This window comes from Toxorhynchites rutilus, chromosome 1 (genome assembly GCF_029784135.1).
Source record: "Toxorhynchites rutilus septentrionalis strain SRP chromosome 1, ASM2978413v1, whole genome shotgun sequence".
NCBI lineage: Eukaryota > Metazoa > Arthropoda > Insecta > Diptera > Culicidae > Toxorhynchites > Toxorhynchites rutilus.
The window spans coordinates 71,580,343-71,601,481 of record NC_073744.1 but is presented as its reverse complement, the minus strand read 5'-3'; the positions used below and the strand labels follow the sequence as shown (position 1 = coordinate 71,601,481).

Here is a 21,139-nt window from a genome sequence, read left to right as displayed (position 1 = left end):
TTACGCATGTGTGAGACTGCGACCAATGTTTCGTTCATTTTTTTCTTTTTCCTTTCCAATGGTGCTTCATTCTATTTCGCTGCTGCTCTGGTTGCCCGTTTTGGTCGGTACGATTTGAGGAGCACAAAATGGACCAATCAAAAATAGGCACATAGTGCATTTGGACAATGCTTGATATTTCACAATTATTCAATTATTTATCTCAAGAAAAATGAAATGTTATTCATTATGATAGATGCGTAGATATATTTCCTATCAATTGATGCCAAAACCATTGCGATCTATTGAGAAATGCTCGAGTTATAAGCGTTCCAAATCTTGCATTTTTTCCTTGTTCAGTGCCTAGATTTCCATTTCACCCCCTATATCTTCCGGTTAGACGTAGTCCTACGTCAAAAAGAAATGTCATCCTTTCATTCAGAAACACACATTGAAAATTTCTATCAAACACGCAGAAGACACTCCGTTGGCACGGTGGAACGCAAGTGAATTAAAATATCGTGGCGAGAAGTAAACACGCCCCGCTCAAGCCTCGCTGATGCCCCGCTGCAATGAGAACATAGCCTAAAGGTAACCCATGCAGCAGAATTTCCCAAATGTCATTGCACTGTGTCAACCAGTTCTTAGTTCGACTCTGTTTTGCAACGACTCGAGCCGTAGCAGCAGCAAGCGATTCGGCAGTGTGCTTGCTGTCTCGCGCTGTCATTAGATAACTTTTCCATGTGATTATCGCGAATCGGTTTGCGGTGTTCAAACTCCGGCATGTGAGATTCTGGATTACTTCCATAATAACGCAACCAATTGCAAATATTTATCCCGGATTTTGCAATGAAACAGCGGTGATATGATTGGTGAAAAGTAAATTAATACCAGTGGACGTCTCACAGTGCTATGTTCGAAGTCGAAAATATTGAATTCAGACGTCTTGTTGGATTTTGCCTCACTGTTGATGTGTGTGAAATAGAAAGAATATCAAAAAGCGGAACGATCAGCTGCAGTTTGCATTGAATTTAGTGGAAATAACAAAGGCAATGTGGAAACAAAAATTTTCATGGTGATATAGAATAAATGCATTCGGTGGACAACCCGAAGCAAGCTGTGTTGTGAAGAAGCACTAAATAAACGGTTCAGAGAATGGTGTGTAGTGTCCGCATGATACATTCTCTTTTGCCAAAACGTGGCGTGGTGTTTTGAAGGAAAAGCATTTCCATGTGAGTTTGGTTTAGCGTGGTAAAATGTTATTTGTAATATAAATGCTAGTAGCTAGTGTATATATTTTTGCTGTAGTGTGGTTGGACAGGACTGACTGTAATGTAATGTTGGACAACGTGGGTGAGCTGCCAAATAAAGGGCAATAAACAAAACGATTTCTTTTTCCGTGTGTGTTATTTATAAAGATATTTAAATCAACATTGATGAATTTGTAGGTGATCAGTAGAGTGTTCTATAGGGATTCTGTTATGGACACTTCAGATGTCCATAACACCTCAAAACAATAATAGAAGATAGTATTCAACATAACCTCAATAACATCTTCTCATGTTTCTTATGTGCGGAAAAGGTGTAGACATAAAATCATTCTCAAAAGCATGTGTGCGACGCAATGACCTCGGATGCTAACCATTTTAATCTTTTCGTGAATGACAATACGACATGTAATGTTTATCCAGAATACAGTAGAGCTTGTGTTGCACAACAATTGATAATACTCGCATTGATGCAATCTGTTGTCCCTCAAGCCTCAGGGTAAATATGTTCCTGACCATATTTTGCCTATCACTATCTGCCCGCCTACCCGCCTTGCATGAAACTAGGATTAATATCAATTCGCGTTGACGACGGAATGGTGTCGACATCTGGATACGATATAGTTTGTATGAGTTTTAAACTGCTAACATTTGTATGATTTTTTTTTTCTTGGCGTTATTTACCTACTAGAAGTACGTTGTTCTGACCCTAATTTAAACTATTTTCTATGAATTTCCAGATATTCTCACCAAAACTTACCGTTATAATATTAAATTATCTTTAGACACAATTTTTTTCATATTTTTTCACTACTTTCAAGCAAAAATAATTTTAATTTACATGGAGTACTAATTTGATTTGGGAAAAATAACGCGAAATCGTCGCCACCATGCAGGTCTCCTCTCCCTTCTTGTAAAAGACGAAAACAAGGTTTCGAAAAATTCTATTCAGATAAAGTCATAGTGTCATATGAGAGTTAAAAAGCTTGCCATCTGTTTTCAGAATAATGGTTTTTATTCCTCTAAGAATGGCGAATGTATGAAAATTGACTCGAACTCATATTCGTACGCTTGTTGAATTCTCAACTCGATGTCTAAGGCGTTGATCAATTTCTGAATTTCGTCATGAGTATGGTATCCAACTATCTTTAGCTGTCTTTAGCCGTTATCTACAAGTTTTTTGGTATATTAGGAAGGAATATTCATCCACTTTTGATATAGGACAATGTCTTTGATTTGTATATAGGAGAGTCACTCTACGAAAAATGAAACGATTCATTAAGAGTTTTCAAGCGCATATTACTCAAAATCGTTATTGCGACATATGTTGGGTTACATACTATTAGACAAGAAAATTTATCTAGAATTTTTTTTGCTTAAGACAGGAACGTGAAAATATTTAAAAAAATGTAGGAGGTTGTGTTCAAGACACGTCCACATTGTTCACGTAGAACTACGCTGTAGTTTAATTCAAGTCGCTTATTTATAACTGCGGATATTATTTTATAATGCTACGAAAATTTTGAAATAACCATTCTACCAGTTTGGTCGCCCTCAAATGGTTCTTTTTATTGTAGAATCATTTCACGATAATTGTTTGATGATTCATTCTTGTGCTCGCAGAACAATACATGCTCGAGATAAGCGCAACTGTCATCCCTAGTGGAGACATTTTTGTCACTGGCAAGCGAAACCCAATCACATACAAAATTCCAGAACGACATTTACTTGGTGACTAAATAAGCGAAATAAAATTTATCTGTACGCGAACCCAAATAAATTAATGACTTATTATAACTCATTGGATAACTTGGTATTCCCCAAATAATGTTTTGGTGCATAACTTTCACACCTGCTTCACCATAGCGTTAGTTCAATGCATTGATGCAATGTCAAAGGCACCTACGAAGCCTTTATGATGGTTGGAAACAAACCATTTTAATTGCTTGGAAAAAGGCTGAACATTTGCCTCAGCAGAGATTCATTACTAATAAGATAAATGATTTTGTCCAGTCGAAAGTATGATCATGGTTTGCCCACTTTTTTGAATGCTCTAATTCAGCGCTCCTGTGTCGAATAAGGTATTCGAATGTTTTTTAAAACATATAAATAAAATTGTCTTTTTCATAATTTACAGTAGTTTTATACTATATTTTTACGGAATCACATATTTTAAAGGATCATAAAATACACCTTCTATTGGTGTCAATGCGCCCCTCATACGAGCTAACTTTTAATCGTTGACCAGATGATTATTTGGCACGTATTCAGACCTTTTCTGGATTATAACACTTACAAATATTGTAAACATCATACTTGCACACCATTTGTATCAGATTTACATGGCTAAACCATTAAATTAACGCATTTAGATTAACTCAATTCGAATCATGAGTTGTCCAATTCAATAATGTTATTTTGTCCACATGATTTGTATGGTAACCGCTTGGCGCGCTGCAGTTTGTTTATTGTGTCCTTCGCGCATAGCAGAAATAAAGTTTCTCTGTGTTGAGTGTGTTTGAGGGTAACACTTTTAACCCATTAACGACCAAGCTGTAAAAATTATTTTTTTAACGAGATCCATTGGTGGGATTTTGATTATTGACGTTACAGAAATCCCAATCTTCAAGAATTATTTTTTTCCGTTCTTCCGTTTCCCGGAAAATGACAAAAAATCAAAAAAGCGCCAAACAAAAACATTGGCCAAAACTCACGTTTTTGTTCCTGTATGAGGTTCAATCCAATGCTTTTATTCCTACATCACAATGTGTGATCTTTTATCAAAGTAATATTCTAGAAAAGTTTACATATTTTCATATTTGGTAAGGCTTTGTTTTTTGTTAGGTTATGTGAGGTTATGTACTTTCCGCACATAGTTGCTTTGAATCGATTTTTATGCCCAATAAAGTGATACAAATTTGAATGAAATTGGTAGTAAGTGGTAGCTAATAGATTAAGCTATCATTTGATGCCAAAGCCTTACCATAGAGTTGCTTTCCAAAGCCATGAAAAATTATCGAAGTAACTGTTCGTTTTTTCGAACACTTGGCATAAAACGGGTTAAAATGCCCAAGAAACGCAATTTTCTGAAGAAAGCCTAAATTATGAATGAATCAATATGATGACAGTAAACTCAAGCAATGATAAATGCAACATGTATTTGAGAATTCGAATGTTTTCATTCAAAAATGGTGATTTCTAAAAGCGGACAAACCATGATAATTTTTTGGACATGATCAGAGGTGGTCAAACCATGATCCTAATTCCTCTTTAAGAAAAATCGTTAAGAAACATAAAAATTTGATAATTTGGACACCAAGTAGAGACTTGGAATTTTTCAACAAACCCAAACTCGTATCGATTATGTGTGATTTTCATGAAGAAAAATCGATTTGCATTTACTAGTTGCGTAAAAACACCCCAAATCGAACAAACCAAGATCATTTAGCCTACCCTAGCGTAAAGAATTCCCTCCCGCTATCTTCCCTCCTTGTTTATATTTCTCATTACAAATGGGGTTTCAGCGTAGCGAAGATGCACTATTTTTACGTACGGGTTATGAAGCACGCACGTACGCACACAAATATCCATATATCGATGGCTTGAAGCAACTAAATATACACACTCTTATCTCTGTTTTGCGCTCTTCTCAACATAAGCCCGCTCTGTTAATATTGCCAGTCTAGATTAGCTTGTAATCTAATTTACATTTGAACCCGGAAGGAGGGAAATATAAAAATTTTAATTGGGCAAAAATTTATAGCCTACCTAACTACAAAAATAAATAAAACTATGGGACTAGCTTCCGGATGAATGCGTGCGGAGACCGCTGGCAAGACTCCTTGAATCTAGTCAGGATTTGATTTTTTCGCTCTTCTAGCACCTGAAGACCAGACAACCGGCGGATCTCGGAATTTCGTGTCCTAGGTGGACTGTCCAGGATTATTCGAAGGATCTTGTTTTGGATGACCTGAAGTTTACGGCGGTGGCTATTGGCACAACCCTCCCAGATTGGCAGAACATATTCAATCAACGGTGAAATGATCTGTTTGTATATCGCAAGTTTATTTTTCTGCGTTAAAGTAGACTTTCGATTGATGAGCGGGTATAGCGACTTAATAAGCTTGGAACACTTCGTGGATGTTTTGTTCACATGGGAAGCGAAGTTGAGATTCCTGTCCAGGGTGAGACCCAGGTAGACTACATCATTTGACCAATTTATGGAAGTACTGTTGATGTGGACTTTCACGTCATTAGGCGGAACAAGTAGTGGTGATTTGGAGTGTGGAATTATCATGGTTTGTGTTTTCGCCGCGTTGATGCATATCTTCCATGATTTTAAATAGTCAGAAAAAACATCCAGGCCTGTCCGCGAATTGTTAGTTAGCGGGCGTATCACTCGACACTCGTTGAACATATCGGAAAGCATGTTGTTTAGAGAGACCGGGAAGTCCTGTCCGAGAGATAGTTTCCGATGAACTTGATAAGGAAGATCGAGAAGTTGAAACGTCGTAGCTTGAATACAAGACCATTGTGCCAGACATTGTCGAACGCCTTTTCGACGTCCAACAATGCTATGGCAGATGTTTTGGACACGGACTTGTTCCGCCTGATGATGTTCGTGACACGCGCAAGCTGGCTGATAGTGGAGTGAGCTTTCCTGAACCCAAACTGCTGACGGAGGAAGATGTTATTGGACTCTCCATTGAGCGACCAAGATTGTGAGAATCCACGAAGTGTTGACCAAGCGCATTTGCTTTTTCGACAGATGTAATTAGCAGAGACGGGAACGAATCCGGTGATTTGAGTGGAGGAATGAGTCGCGGTTTATTTTTAAGGATCTTAGCAGTTTTCCAAAACGCTTTTGCGCAATCTGGGAGTGAGTGAAGATGATCTAAGAATTGTTTATTCCTGAGATCCACAATCCTGGCATTTATGATTTTCTTTAGACGATTGCAATTAGCCTTCAGGTGGAGAAGATCAGTACGTTGATACTGGCGACGGATAGTGTTGCGGAGTCTAATTAAATTTTTAGTTACCCTGTCTAGATTCAGGGAGTTACTAACCACTCTTGAAGCCGGAACGTGTCGGTTTCTGGCCCGGGAGATCGCCCCATCGATGGCCTGCAAGAAACGGTTGATGTCGGTGGTTGAATCGGGTACAATGTCATAGTCTATATCGGTGTTGACGCACTGCTGGAACTATGACCAGTCGTCGCGGTGGTAGTTGCGTCTCGAAGCATGGAATCTGTTGACGGAGGAGCTTACTTCAATCGCCACCTGATAGTGATCAGAGCTGAGCTCTTGGTCGACGACAAGCTCTGAGATATTTGTTGTGTTTGTGATAAATTTGTCGATGGTCGCGTGGATACCGGATCGGCTCAACCGGGTGGGACCATCTGGGCTTAGAATGGTGTACTCTGCTTCTTGGAATTCATCGTGCAGGATCATACCGTTTCGGTTACAGCGGGTGTTGCCCCACGCTTGATGCTTCGCATTTAGGTCGCCACCGATGAAGAAATGCTGCTGAGTCGTCCCATATATTTGTTTGTTTGGGGCAGTAAGCTGCGACTATAGTAATGGGACCGACTGACGTTGAAACTTCCACCCCACCGGCCTCGATGATCTTCAGCTCGAAGCTTGGAAGCAGCTGACAGCAAATATTTCTTCTGAGTGCGATGGCCACGCTACCATCCACAAAGCTGGTTCTATCGAGCCTCACGAGGCGGAAATCAGGAAGGAAGACATTTATATCGGGTTTGAAGTGAGTTTTCGTGATAATAACTACGTCTAATTCGTGCTCGTTGAGAAAGTCAACGAGCTCAACGGCTTTACTCTTGAGCGAGAGAGCGTTCCAGTTTTCTATGCGTAAGATGTTACGGTCCATAGTTGGTGACGAGGGCGAGAACAGCCTCAAGCTGTTCATTCAATGTCTTGCATGTGCGTTGAATCCTGATGACCTCGGAGACTAGCAGAGCGAGCTCCTTATCATTCAAAGGTACGCCCTCGGCGGTCGTGCCGGATGTTACACGTGAGTACGACAGACCCGGGAGGGGGGTTTGATTCTGCTGCGACGCTGCGTCCATGAGCCGATGTTGTTCTGAAGAACCGCTAAGGACCACTTGGTTGCTTGCGGTGAGGGCGGTGGGCTCACCACGGTTTCGTACATTGTTGAGTGGAAGAGGGGGCAGATTTGGAGCTGCACGGCGTTGTTGAAGCACTGAACATTGCACATCGTTGACTGCTGGTGGACGTGGGTTGCGCTTTCGTCCTGGTTGGTTATTGACGGAAGCACGCTTTCGGATCTCAATGTACTCTGCCCTCCTCGAACACGCACTGCTGGTAGGTTTGTGACCAGCTCCGCAGTTGGCGCAGACAGGGACACCGTCCTCCATATGTTCACATGCATCAGCGTCGTGTGTTTTGCCGCAATTAACGCAGCGGGATGCGATGTGGCAGTTTCGTGTGCCATGTCCAAACATGAAAACAATTCGAGCATTGAGTAACGTCTCTGTGGACCCGTCTGTAGCGATCCCACACAACCACGATATGGAACAGCTCCCGAATATTCTGGAGGTCCTTCAGGCATGTCGAGTTCTTGGCGAAATGGACGAGATAAAGTTGGTCACGGTACGTCCGGGTTTGGTCGTGCCGCTTCATTCTATAAATTTGAACTGGCTTGTTTCCGTTTTTCTCGAGTTCAGCCGATAATTCTTTAGAGTCCATATCGTGGAGACCGCGGAGCACCACCTTGAACGGTTGCTCGGCCTGGATATCGTGAGAGAAATACTCACAGTTCCGCTGTTTCAGTATCTCCAACACGGCCTTGTAGTGACTCATGGCAGAAACCATAAACTTGAAGCCCTCCGCACTACGGCGGATGGTGTACCTCAACACCTCGATGAAAAAGGCAATTCGAGCATGAAGCCTTTCACATAGATCGGCGGCAGTCTCTTCTTTTTTTCTAATTTTGGTTCGTCACTATTCTCAAGAACAGCATATCAATTGTTCGCCAGCCGCTTCTTGGCCGACGGATCAGGGGAGTATGTTTTACTTTTACTTAATTTTTTTTTGTGGCCGTCATGCTGAGGAACTAAACAAAATGCTTTTGATGTTTGTATAGAACTATTCGAAATATGTAATTCGTATTCCCTGTTTAAAGAATAGACGACATTTCTTCAGAATAAGCAGATAAATTGGAAAAAAGCTTTTGATTTTTAAAAGATCGATTCTTTGGTACCGATTCAATCCGTGGATTTAATGGATTCTGATGATTTGCATACCAATCGAATTGGAAATCCTCTAAGATTTGTTTGATATGTCATAAATTACGATTCCCTAATCCCTAAGCTTTTTTAATTAATGAAAACTAGAAGCATTTTCATTTTCCCATACATTTGATCTGCCGATTTGTGTGCTTCCCTCACCCGTACCGTCAATAACGAACAACTAATACATTCGTTTCTGCCCGTTTCCAACTTATTTGGTATAAATAAGCCATCCACGATTTGAACCCAAACCACTTCTCGTTTGGTGATCATCGGAGTAACATCGTTGCTAGGGATTGCATTACCGTGCCAAAATTTCAATAACCGGTTATTCGGTAATGAAAATTTCATTACCGGTAAAACCGGTAAATTATCGGTAAAAAACATACTTCAAAATAAACCATTTACTTGAAGAAACGGCTTTTATTTATAATGATTAGTTTACAAATAAACATTTTGCAAGTTTTTGCTGATTAACACTAGGTTTACGAACGTTCATTATATACCTATCTCTACGAACACGTGTCAATTTGAAGGAAGAAAAAAGAAAATGGACATTAATATATATTTACCTCGATTAATGCATAAAAGTAGAATATGTGGAGATGGAATATAAATGCAGCCGATTTTTGTTATTTTCCATATAAAATTAGAAATGCGTCAAAATGACGTGTAAACCTAGTGTTAAAGTGATACTTAAGGACGCAGAGAATGTTAATTTGGTTGTATTCTAATCTAGATCGGAACTCATTAACAAAATTTCCAAAAGAGGAAAATGCCCGTTCAGAGTCCAATTATGGTGGGCGTACAGTACGAAGAGTATCGAATACCATTGTCTTTCGTGTTGCCACATATACAGAATATTCTGTATTTTACAGATTTCGCGCCAAATTCCAGAATATATACAGAATTACAGATTTTCAGCAAGAATACAGAATTTGCAAAAAAAATTAAATTTAATTTTAAATATTGAATTTATTACAGCGCATACATTGATGCCTTGATTTACAAAAAAGTAGAACACAACGCAGAAATATGGCTTTCGTTGGAGGCAGTTGTTAAGCAAAATCTTGAACGATTCGAAGAGCATAAACTATTCTTTTCGTTCCAAGTTAAGTATGATCATAATCAATCCACCATATATTGATTCATTTAAACGACCCTATGACTAAATCGATTATGCTGTTGCTAAACATTGTTCTATCGCTCATCAATGAAGTCAATTGCCCTTTTCAATCAGAAAGCTCTCAATTTTGCGAGCTTTATAATGAGACAAATATGTTATTGTTGATCATGTCGGGTATCTTATGTTTTGAGAGCTACGTGCAACGATTCGCTAAAGCTGAACATGATGTGAAAGATTTTGAACACTTTCTGAAGAAGCCTGAGGATGTTTACGTTGGTATCGTGAAGAAGCTGAAAAAGTATTGGATGCAGCTAGGAAGCTGAACTTTAATTCGATTTGTTGTAATTTCTGTATTGAACTCGTGAAACAGATTTCAAAGAAATTTCAAATTTGATTTCAGCGATCCGGTTATCAAAACTGCGGCCTTGATAAACCCCTCCAATATTCGTCAAACTACCAAAACTTAATGATTTGATACGCCAAATTCCTCAATTTGTTGAAGTAATAGACAACGCTTGGGTAATGAACGAATTGGTCCCAGCTGTTGGATGTCAAAAGGCGCCTTTTTGATAACATTCATTAGCGTCTGTAGAGCGAGTATTTTCGCTTTACAATGCCAACGAAACAAAGACCGGAAATCGGTTTGCCCCCACAATTACAGACTCTATTTTGAAAGCGAAAAACTATGTATCGGCTCAAGGAGGAGCTTCAAGGATGAAATTGGCGAAAAGTTTTAAAGCAAAGTTCAACAGAACCATGTATAAACAACATAAAATTCAGAGGATTAGAAGGATAGAACCTTTTTATGATTTTTTTATGATGATATTGTTGCATTGATACGACTTCAACAACCCATAAAATAATAAAAATAAATTCAAAATGAAAATAAACCTCAATGTTATTTTTTTTCCTCAATTTTTCGATAAAGATTTTTTATACAGATTTCTTTTGCTAAGAATACAGGTATACAGAATTTTACAAAAAAAAAAAAAAAATACAGAATGAAATGTGGCAACCCTGATTGTCATGTATTTGCCTCTGATGCCCTCTACACCATAACTCTTGTCCGAGGGTTTTCATCAATCCGTTTATTGAGTTTGAACTTGGACTGGACGTTGAATCTTTTGATTGTTGCAATCGTCGTTCAAGTTGATGCTCAACTGTTCTGCAGGTTTCGCAGATTTTTTTCCTCCTGTTGTCCAGCTACTGAATCAATATCATCATCGTCAAATTTGATTTAGTCAGGAACAATTTCAAATGCCTGTTTGATCAATGCAGTCCGTGACATTTGTTAGAAGACGCAAAAATCATCATGAATTGTGTTACGACCACGAGCAGAATGATTATTCACATACGGGAACAAATCTGCATATACGAAACGTTTTTCTGCACTCCTTCCAATCAGGACTTCAAGCAGCTGCTTCGAAATTTCTGATGGTTGCTCCGATAGCTGCTCTAGTATAAATTGCAATCTGACATCAGTTTCATTAAGGGTTCAACAGCGACCAGAACTGGTTCGAGGGCATCAACCAATTCCTCCATCGCTGTCAGTTCTTCATCACTGAAGCTAATCTTGTGTTTCGTTTTCAGATCGAGTAGCGATTTTTGAACTGAAGTCCAGAGGACTTAGAATCGGTGTTTTTTTTTCGATTTTATTTGATTCCCGAGTAATATTTCAAAGCGACATAAAGGCAAATATTATTTATAGTGTAAAAATAAAAATTACCGAAATTATCGGTTATTGATTGTAAAATTACCGGTAATTCGATAATGGAAAATGGCCCGGTATTGTCGGTAAAACCGGTAACGGTAAAACCGGTTAACAATCCCTAATCGTTGCTGTCGAACATCGAGCGAGAATGGATCTTTCCCTGTCGGGAAAGACAAGGGAAGAAGAAGATGGAGTAGAGTTTCTTTCCACTTATGGAATGAAATGAAATCACAGTTGCGAGCGAGGAGTAAGTAAGTACAACACAACGAGCGGAAATCACTCATACCTAATGTTGATTTCACACACATAGTTGTCAGCAGCACACGAAAAATTTTGTGCTAGTGCGGATATGGAAGAGTATCCAGAATTTTGGAATACGGACATACACTGCATTCATTTAAATACAACGTATCTTTCATGGAAGTATGCTTTCAAATCTCGGTAGAGAAACCTTACACTTTTTCCACTCGAAAATTTGAAATAGACCCCTATATTGGAAGGTTAGACATAGTCCCACGTCGATACAAGCGAATTGAATAATATAATTCCGAGGTTCTACGTCGAAAATGCGGTCGTGTCCTAGATACAACCCCTTACAATTTTTCATCAAAGAAATTTTATCAGACTTGCACTGCGCTCACGGGTATTCTAGAGCTTGCCACTCAGTATGCATTCAAAACATGTTATTTGGCATACAAATCTCATCTAAGTACAGTAAAACTTGTTTTTGTGTGGTTTTCTTAATGCGATTTTTTTTGTGCGATCGCACAAAAAATGCATCAAAAATCTCGTGCGTTTTTTTTTGTACAGTATTTGGAGAAAAAAAAGTGAAATCATCGGTAATTTTTTTTTTCTATCTTTGATATGTATTTCATCGCTCAACACTGCGTTTCACAACAATAGAACCACTAATTTTTCCTGCACACTCATTTGAAGTATATAGTGAAGGATATAATAATTATCTTCATTTATAAGACTGGTCATTTGAACTTTATTGTTGTGTTCAGGCGCAAAATATTCAAAAAACTAAAATTTCATTGTTTCATAACAATAGAACCAGATGGAAAAACTCTCACTCCTTTACAACATTAATGACAATTTCACATGAATCACAATAAGTTTCTAATTCGTAGATCATCTTCAGTTTTCAATCAGTTCAAATAACCCGTTCGGGGTTGTTTTGACCAAGCTGTGCTATGTTATAGTATGTATCTCGTTCTACGCAGAGGATACTGCTCGTTTAAGCTCTTAAAATCACTCATACTGCTTGTAAACTGCATCTACTATTCGTACGAAAACTCCTCATAAGTTTTTGGTAGGTTTTTGATCTGGTAAACAAGCTGACCGGAATCTGAAGCCCCTATTCATTAAACTATGCCATGACCTACCGGATTTTATAAATTGATGCCAAATTACCAAATTATCACATTGTTTTAATGCAAAAACAACAGTAAATAATTCTGAAGTACTTCGTTGCACTTCTGACTGTTCATTCGTTTTGACGGTGAGTTATCTAAGCCATGCCTTTTTGAGAAAATTCTCCCCAAACGATAAAAATCCTATCTCCAAAGCCGCGAGTCCAAAAACTAATGTGGAAGCTTATCCCATGGGCTTTACTATTTCAGGCGAACTTCTCAGATGAAAAGAAATTCAACTTGAATAGAATTTTTTCATACTGGAAGGATTTCGTGTCATGTCATTTTTCAACTCGTAACTTTGCAGGCGGCAATTTGATGGTTTGAGGAGACTATTTCCAAAAAGGCCTGGTTCAGATAGCTTTTATTAACCAGAATGAACAGTCAGAAGTGCAACAAAGTACTTCAGAATCATTTACTGCTATTTTTGCATCAAAAACACCGTGGTAATTTGGCATCAATTCTTAAAATCCGGAAAGTCATGGCATGATTTCATGAATAGGGCTTAGTCAGTAGGAGCTTATTGGAAGGATCGAAGAGTTGATTTTATGATCTGCGCAAGTGAATAGGCCGCTTATTAAAGTGATAAAAGGATATCGAATGTTGATCACGAATGGAATCATTATGATTTGGGTTATACTCTTAAGGAAACTTTTTTTATGCGGTCCGTATCCACAGCCTGCTCCCTTGGCCGAGTGGTTAGCGTCATAACTAACATGCCGGGTGTTCGGGTTCGATTCCCGTTCTGGTCGGGGGAATTTTTCGTCAAAGAAATTTCCTCCGACTTGCACTGTGATCACGCGTATTCTAGAGCTTGCCACTCAGAATGCATTCAAGGCGTGTTATTTGGCATAGAAATCTCAACTAAGTACTAATAAAAATGAAGTAATACTACGTTGAGACGGCGAAGTTCCTCTAGGAACGTTAGTGCCATTGAAGAAGAAGAAGATCCACAGCATAAAAAAAGTTTTTTTTTCAAATTGTGTAGCTGTTCGGACGTTGCTTGGAACTAGATTTTTGAAGCAGCCTTTTCCTATTAGTAGCTCAAAACTACAATGAATTCTATCCAAAAAATATATGCTTCTAAGTAACAAATCTTTTACTCACATAAGTAGTTCACTGCTACTGGTGATGTTTAGTGCGATTTTTGCGATTTTTTTTTGTGCGGTCCCTTTCACCCACATGAGGGCAAGTTTGTCTGTACTAATAAAAGTGACGTAAGTAATACAACGTTGAGACGTCGAAGTTTCTCTATGAACGTTGGTGCCATTTAAAAAGAAGAAGTCGCTACTGAAGAGCATCTCACATGCTCCAAGTTCACCAGAAAAAATTGAGAACAGAGGAATCGAGGAATGTTTGAGGGCGAATGCGACGAGAGAAGCTTGATATCCCTCCAGGAACCAGCATCACGGCAGGAGACATCGTCGACGGAAGAATTAAGAATTTTCAAAAGGTTATCATTTCCATCGCACTTCTAGGCGGATTGATACTATTTTCGTAACTCAAATAATTATTCAAGACACTTACATGTTGTCAAATTATCTGGAACGTTGACCCATCGTCACCCCTTCTAAGGGGCGAGATTGGGTCAACCGCATTTCAGTGAAAAATTAATACTTTCCAACAATTTTCTGGGGGGCCTTCGTAGCCACATTGGTTGCGCGTTCGCATTGTAGGCGATCGATCGTTAGTTCAAAACTCAGGGCTCTCAATTGACCATCTTTGTGTTGTTACAGAGTAATAACGTCCACGCAACAATCATCAGCGATGAAGGCCGAGATAAGATCGATTCATCCATAAAACTGCTCTGCTCTGCAAGAAATATCAGCTTGTTCTATTAATAACACAACAATGATCATATCAACTGTCTCCGTTGTCCGGTGGTCTAAATAAACAATGGAAGAACAGAAGGAATACTCTTACGCCTAAGATGGCAACTTTGTAATGTACTATTTATAGATACGACAAAAACATGTGACATGCACACAATTAAAATTCGGCTCTGTTACAACTAAAATGCTAATGAGCATAAATAAATAAACAAATGGGATTAAAAAAACAATTTTCTGAACACTCAGAAGTTCATTATTAGATAACGTGTCTACATAATCAGACGTGCATTCCACTCTAATTTATAATTATTATTCAACAACAAAATTCGAAAACTTCATTGCGTAATATGCGTTTGGAATCGCGTGATGAATCGTTACATTCCTCATTTTCAATTTCGTAGAGTGACTACCCCCATATAAAAATCAAAGACGTAGTCAGTATAGCGCCCTCTAGTCCAAAGCCGATACAATAAAAAACAAATGCAACCAAAAATTACGAAAACGAAATCATAATTTTTTGCAGATAAAATAAAGAAAATGCTAGTTAATTGGCTTTAATTTGTTTTTGTGTCGATCATCTGAGTCGGTCCAGTAGTTCAAAAGTTATGAATTTTCGAAAAAAGTCATTTTTGGAAAAGAGGGTAAAAGTTGATTTCGGACCGCCCTAAAATGAAAATGGACACCCTAATGAAAAAATGAAAAAATACGGCTCTAATATTTTGCGAAAAGGAACAAAACTACCACTTTTCACGAAAATCTGAGAACCACTGTATCGGTTTGGCATGGAATGGCTGTATATTTCTCTTCCTCTATAAATATCGTGCGGTGATCAGGCAAAATGAGATCCAATTGAATTATTAGTAACTATCCGACATAATGTATCAGTTTTCAGAACAATGGAACAGTTATAGTTAAAGTACCCCTCAGTTGTTTCTGTTATTGCCAAAGAACAAATCAAATGTGTTTCCTTCAATACCCGCGACCTTTCTCTCGCAACATACGTAACTTACACACAGCGAATCTTTTTTTTATATCAACAGTTCATCAACAGCTGATACACATTTCACGAGGTTGGTGACGTCAAACCGGCTGCTTCTTCTGTTCCGAGTACAAACGAGTCGACATCTTCGAGATCGAAAAGATGTGAAAAAACAGTAGTATAAATATAATTTGCTTCTGTGTATAGACTACCGTAAACACTTGGATAGTCGTCTGGGGCGCTATCTTTAACCCTTTCGCGGCTACAACGTCGAGTTTCACTCGTGGTGCATACATGGGTGCAAGGACGCTCAGCAGAATACATAGTGAAATTACTCGATGCGTGGCCCATCGAAGCGTTTGCATTTGGACTGCTCCTTTAAAAATTGAACCGTAGACTAAGGGATTAATGAGTGAAGGGAGAATCCACCACGAAATTTAGCATAATTGAAAACTATATTTCAACATTTTGAAGCTACACATGAAAGTTTATTACGATGAATGATTTCGCTTTTTATTGTAAACTTTATGTCAGATTTTCAATACATTGAGTAGATTGAAAAATGCTTGGTATCCAACCCACATACGTTATGTCGAGTATATATAACTATATGTGACTTGTTTGATTATCTATTCTCGATAATGTGATATCATTATCGTATCGGATAAACGACGCAGTATATATACATAATATACAGTGAATTGTTCTAATTATGTTCACTACTTACATGTTGACACATTGTATGTCGAGCCATTTACAATCACAGAAGATTCGTCTATTTTCTGTTCTAGCATTCAGCAGCATTTATTTTAGAATTGTTATCTCACATAGTATTATGCAAATCTACCAGCGCGCAGTCTTCGGTATTTATATATCTGATGACAACTGTGCTGCAATGTGGATAGTATCAATAGAGGATTCGATATTGACCTTTCTTCGGTATTCGAATTGTCGATTTAGAGCAAGTTTTCTTAAACTGTTCCTTAGTCGAACTAACGTTCCCCGAGAAAATTCGTACTCTCAAAAGCTTTCAATAATACCTCCGTTATTTTTAATATCAGTACTTAACGCTTTGACGTCCGCAAGTTTCATAAAAAAATATTCGCTTGGCACCGGCAGCGCTTATTTGAATTACTTGGCTTGTCGGCGCCCGTTCTTAACACTATCGGGAAATTATAAATTGTTAACTTTTACAAATCTCATCGTAAATTTTCATAATTTCTCAACCCTGTTCCTCTACTTTCGTGAAATTTCGAAGATATACATACGTAAATATGACAAACCGGTTCATATACACCCCCCCTCCCCTACATGTCCATGCGGGTAATCGTCGAAAAAGTGCTTTTTAATTTTAATTTTAGTAAAAACATTGAAAAACATTTGGCCGATCAATTCGAAAAAAAAAGTATATTGAAATGCAAGAAACTGCATTTAAGTTTGGAGAAAAATGGGTTTCGGAAGATAGAATTGAAGTTCTTCTTAATATGTCCGTATTTCCCCACCTTCCCTGATTCTAAAAACATGAAACATGTTGGCGTTTGTTATTTTTTGTTACCTAAACAAAACCCCAACAGAATGCGCTAAACGATACTAAAGTGCTGTCGCCGGCCACTGAGATAACGTAATGGGAACGATGTCCTTATCTTACGAGGATAAGGAACCGATTCGCCCCAAGCCGCCGAGATGACGCAATCCGAGTCGGTCGTCGACCCGCCGTCGAACGCGGCGTCCTCTCGCAAGCAAACTTATGTTCCACCCGATTGCCCGGTTATTTTGAAACATAGGAGACGATCCATCAGTTATGACCGACCAAGCATTAGCGAACGTCGGCCGGCATTCGTTTACCTGGTGCATTATGTTTGCCAGGATAATTTTTGATCTGAAATATATCACTCGTATTGCGTTCATACGTAAATATAACAAATCCCAAATATAAATTTTCGTTGCATAAAAAAATGACGAAACACTGCAAATAACAATACAAAACATCACATAACAATACAAAAGATTACTGAGTGCCCAAGCGAACAATAAAATGGCTATTTATTGTATTTCGGCTTCGGTGGCGTTAAAACGTAAGTACCGTTTGCTTTGTAGAAATTAATTTGTAGGGTAATACATATAATAAATGTTCTGATATTGTTGAATTTTGTAATTAAGCAAAGAAAATCAACAAGAAAAAAATACTTTTGGCGAACAGAATGTCTTTCCAAAAAAAAAATTATAGGAGGTTGTGTCCAAGACACGACCGTATTATTGACGTAGAACTACGCTGTTATTTTATATAAGTCGCTTGTTTATACCTTCGGATATTATTCTATAATGCTGTGAAATTTTAGAAACAACTGCTTAGTAGAATAATCTCTGAAATGATTTTTTCATTGTAGAATCAGTTGACGATAATTGATTGATGATTCATTCTTGCCCTCGCAAAACAATCGTATGTCGCAATTTATTTCATGTCAATGAATTGAAAATTTACCTCGAAGGCTATTCCGGTGGCCTTTTTCGAAATTGACATAGACTCGGCTACAGTCGATTATATATACATGTTGCACCAGCACCATTATTCCATATCTCAAAACTACATCAATATATCTTTGGCACCGCATGTAAACAACAATGACAACACTTGCAAGCATCAAATATCATGCTACATGTTATTTAGTATTGCCTCAAAGGAATCGCACCTCTAGATATCGTCTAAGCGTAAACCAAGCGCCAAACAAGCGTTCACCATAGCATGCATACAGAGCCATACATTGGTGGCTTGAAACTACTAGCAATATAAACATTTCTCATCATTTTGCGCTATTCTCAAAAGAAACGCTTCTGTTAATATTACTGGCCTCGAAAAGAGTTGCATTACTTTCTCATGCTCGAGAGAAGCGCAGCTGTCACCCTTAGTGGAGGAAGTTTTGCTACTGGCAAGCAAAACCTAATGACATACAACATTCCAGAACATTTACTTTCTTGATGACTAAACAAGAGAAATAAACTCTTTTTGTTAATAACAACCTCAAAATAGTAGCAATTCTTCATTATGATCAATATTAGCGCAAATGCAATCCTAGTTGAAGGCAGTTTTGCGACTGGCACGCGAACCCAAATAACTTATAACATTCCAGTAAGACATTCAAGATTCCCAAATAATTTTTTGGTGCACAACCTTAAAGTCTGCTTCGCCATAACGTCAGTTTAATGCATTGATGCATTCTCAAGGGCACCAACGAAGCCCTTATGAAGACGGAAAATAAACAATGTTAACTGCTTGGAAAAAGACTGAATTATGCCACACAGCTTGTACTCTGCTGTAACACCCATCGATGCGAATTCGCTGATGAGTTTTTCAAGAGCGACCGCCTTCACCACCAGCGGGGGGAGCTTGATTTTGGTTGCTGCCTGGGCGTTTACATTTTCGACCGACGCGCCGAAATCGCCTACTTCGCTGTTGTTCGGTGCGGTGTCACATTTGCGAAGGCTTGGTTCAGTGCGAGCGCTTTTCACTGCACCAACACCGCGTGCATCATTAGATGACGCTTAAAGCCGTTTTATATTATCCAGCACGTAGCGTAAACGGCACGTACCGACACCGGCAGACAAATACATGATGTATTCATATCATCAGGCATAGCAACTTCTCTGTACGGACCGGCAGCGCAGACGGAGCGGAGAAATGCTACTGGTGATTGAACCGATGTCGTACCGAAGAGCGACGAACGCACCCATACCACGAACTTCGACGTTTGATTTGTATGTATGGTGCTACTCGCCCGTGTAGTTCGTGCCCGGCACCGGCAAAATATTCTTTTCGAGAATTCCTTCATGCATTTGTCTGAAACGTGCTGTGTATGTCCGGAGCCGTTCCGCTATATATACGCATACACATTTGAAACACACGTAATAATATTTGTCTTGCATGAAACGTGCCGTGCCGGTTACGCTACGTGCCTGATAATATAATATTACCTTTACCTCGAAATTTTATTGCCCCTGGCAATGCGTTCGTTTTTTGCAAGGCTCGAGTCTGCCTTCCTCTTCTTGCTCAACGCACACTACGCGAAGCGTCCAATTTATGATGCGGAAAGAAGAACATACGATACAAATAACGCGAAAAACGAACAGCAAAAACCAAACGACGATTTCCAAGTTGGATTACCAGTGGTGGGGTCCAATCTTAGATCGAGGCGCAGCGAAAGCAAAGTGAACTGGATTACTCAACAGTCCGATGCCGAATGAAAGTTTGCATCAGCGAGATCCACTGTTTATACTCTAGGCAAGTATTCCCCTTCATTCTTCTTCTTTTCCTTTGTTCACGGAGACTTTAAATCCTACGATTTCCCCTCCGTTGGTCGTCGATAAGTTGCTCGTTGTTGATATCTCTGTTCGGGAAAGCACTCAAATGGACAGAACAAATGTATGGGAAAATAGAAACACTTAAAGTTTTCATGAATTTTAACCATTTACTAACCAGGGGATTTCTTTTGTATGGCATATTAAACAAATCTTACGCAATTTCCGATTCGTTTAGTATGTAAATCGCCAAAATCCGTTCGCGGCGAAAATAGTTATTAACGTTAACTTTATTTCATAAAAACGTGACCTGTTTTCTGATTTGACACCCTTAATGAAAGACGTAGTTTTACGTCAAAAAAATATACCCCCACTACATTGGAATCGGAGAAGTCATAGACGCAAGGTAGCCAAAATCATCTGTGATATACGTATTTTTGCTCCTTTAATTTGAATTTGCCTGTGTATAAATGATACCACTTTCTCTACATGCAATGCAATGACCGCGCGAAAAAAGTATCTCGCCGCGCTTTTTCCCTTTGTTTTCAAATCGGCGCAAAATGACTATGCAGATCATCACAAAAATAGTCTTTGTTTTCGGCGTTCGTGTGTCTCATAGGAAAACGTATTCAAGGTGGGGAATGCTCGAGAAGAGAGAAAAACGTGACTATGAACAAGCTATTTTGTAGGTTCAAATTCAATGTGTTCTACAGGTCATAAGCTGGTAACAAAATATAAAATATGCAGGAAGAAAACAAGCAATGTCATTTCAAAAGATTCCTAAAAATTACGATGATGTGTCTCATTTGGACGATCGGTTAGTTCTGTTAGTGTTTTTAGTATGTGCGAGTTATCTTGCGGTTCTCTATCGGGTAGGGTTTTTTATCTAAATTAGTAGGGGAAATGCGGTTTAAATGAACAGGCTTGGTAAAATGAGTCGGTGCTAAAATTTGGATAATTTAACTAAAAATCAATTGATACTTCTCGAGTAACCTGTTCTTAGAACATATGAAGCTATATAAGACAACCTATTATGCATGAAACTGTCAAATGTAGAAAATAATAAATAAAACAGAATTTGGGATGCAATTTTGCGCGCATCGTATTTAAGGAATTTCTCGTGAAATTTAAATTATTCTACCTGATATCTTCGACAATTCACCAGTTTGGATGAGAGGTAAACAGATATTTTGTTTGACCGTATATCAGATATTTTGTTTAACCTAGCTTACACTGCCGGTTTGATATTTGTTTACCTTTTTCATTGCG

At 38.6% G+C, this 21,139-nt stretch overlaps 1 protein-coding gene across 2 annotated transcripts in view; it reads left to right on the top strand.

Annotated features, from left to right (window-relative positions):
* The first annotated feature begins 681 nt into the window (after nucleotides 1-681).
* The window catches only part of LOC129775969 (uncharacterized), a 36,017-nt gene continuing 15,559 nt past the window's right edge, over nucleotides 682-21,139 (top strand). For both annotated transcript variants that reach the window (XM_055781284.1, XM_055781275.1), the window contains exon 1: nucleotides 682-1,211. The gene's annotated coding sequence lies outside the window, so the exon portion shown is untranslated. The remainder of the gene's footprint in view (nucleotides 1,212-21,139) is intronic.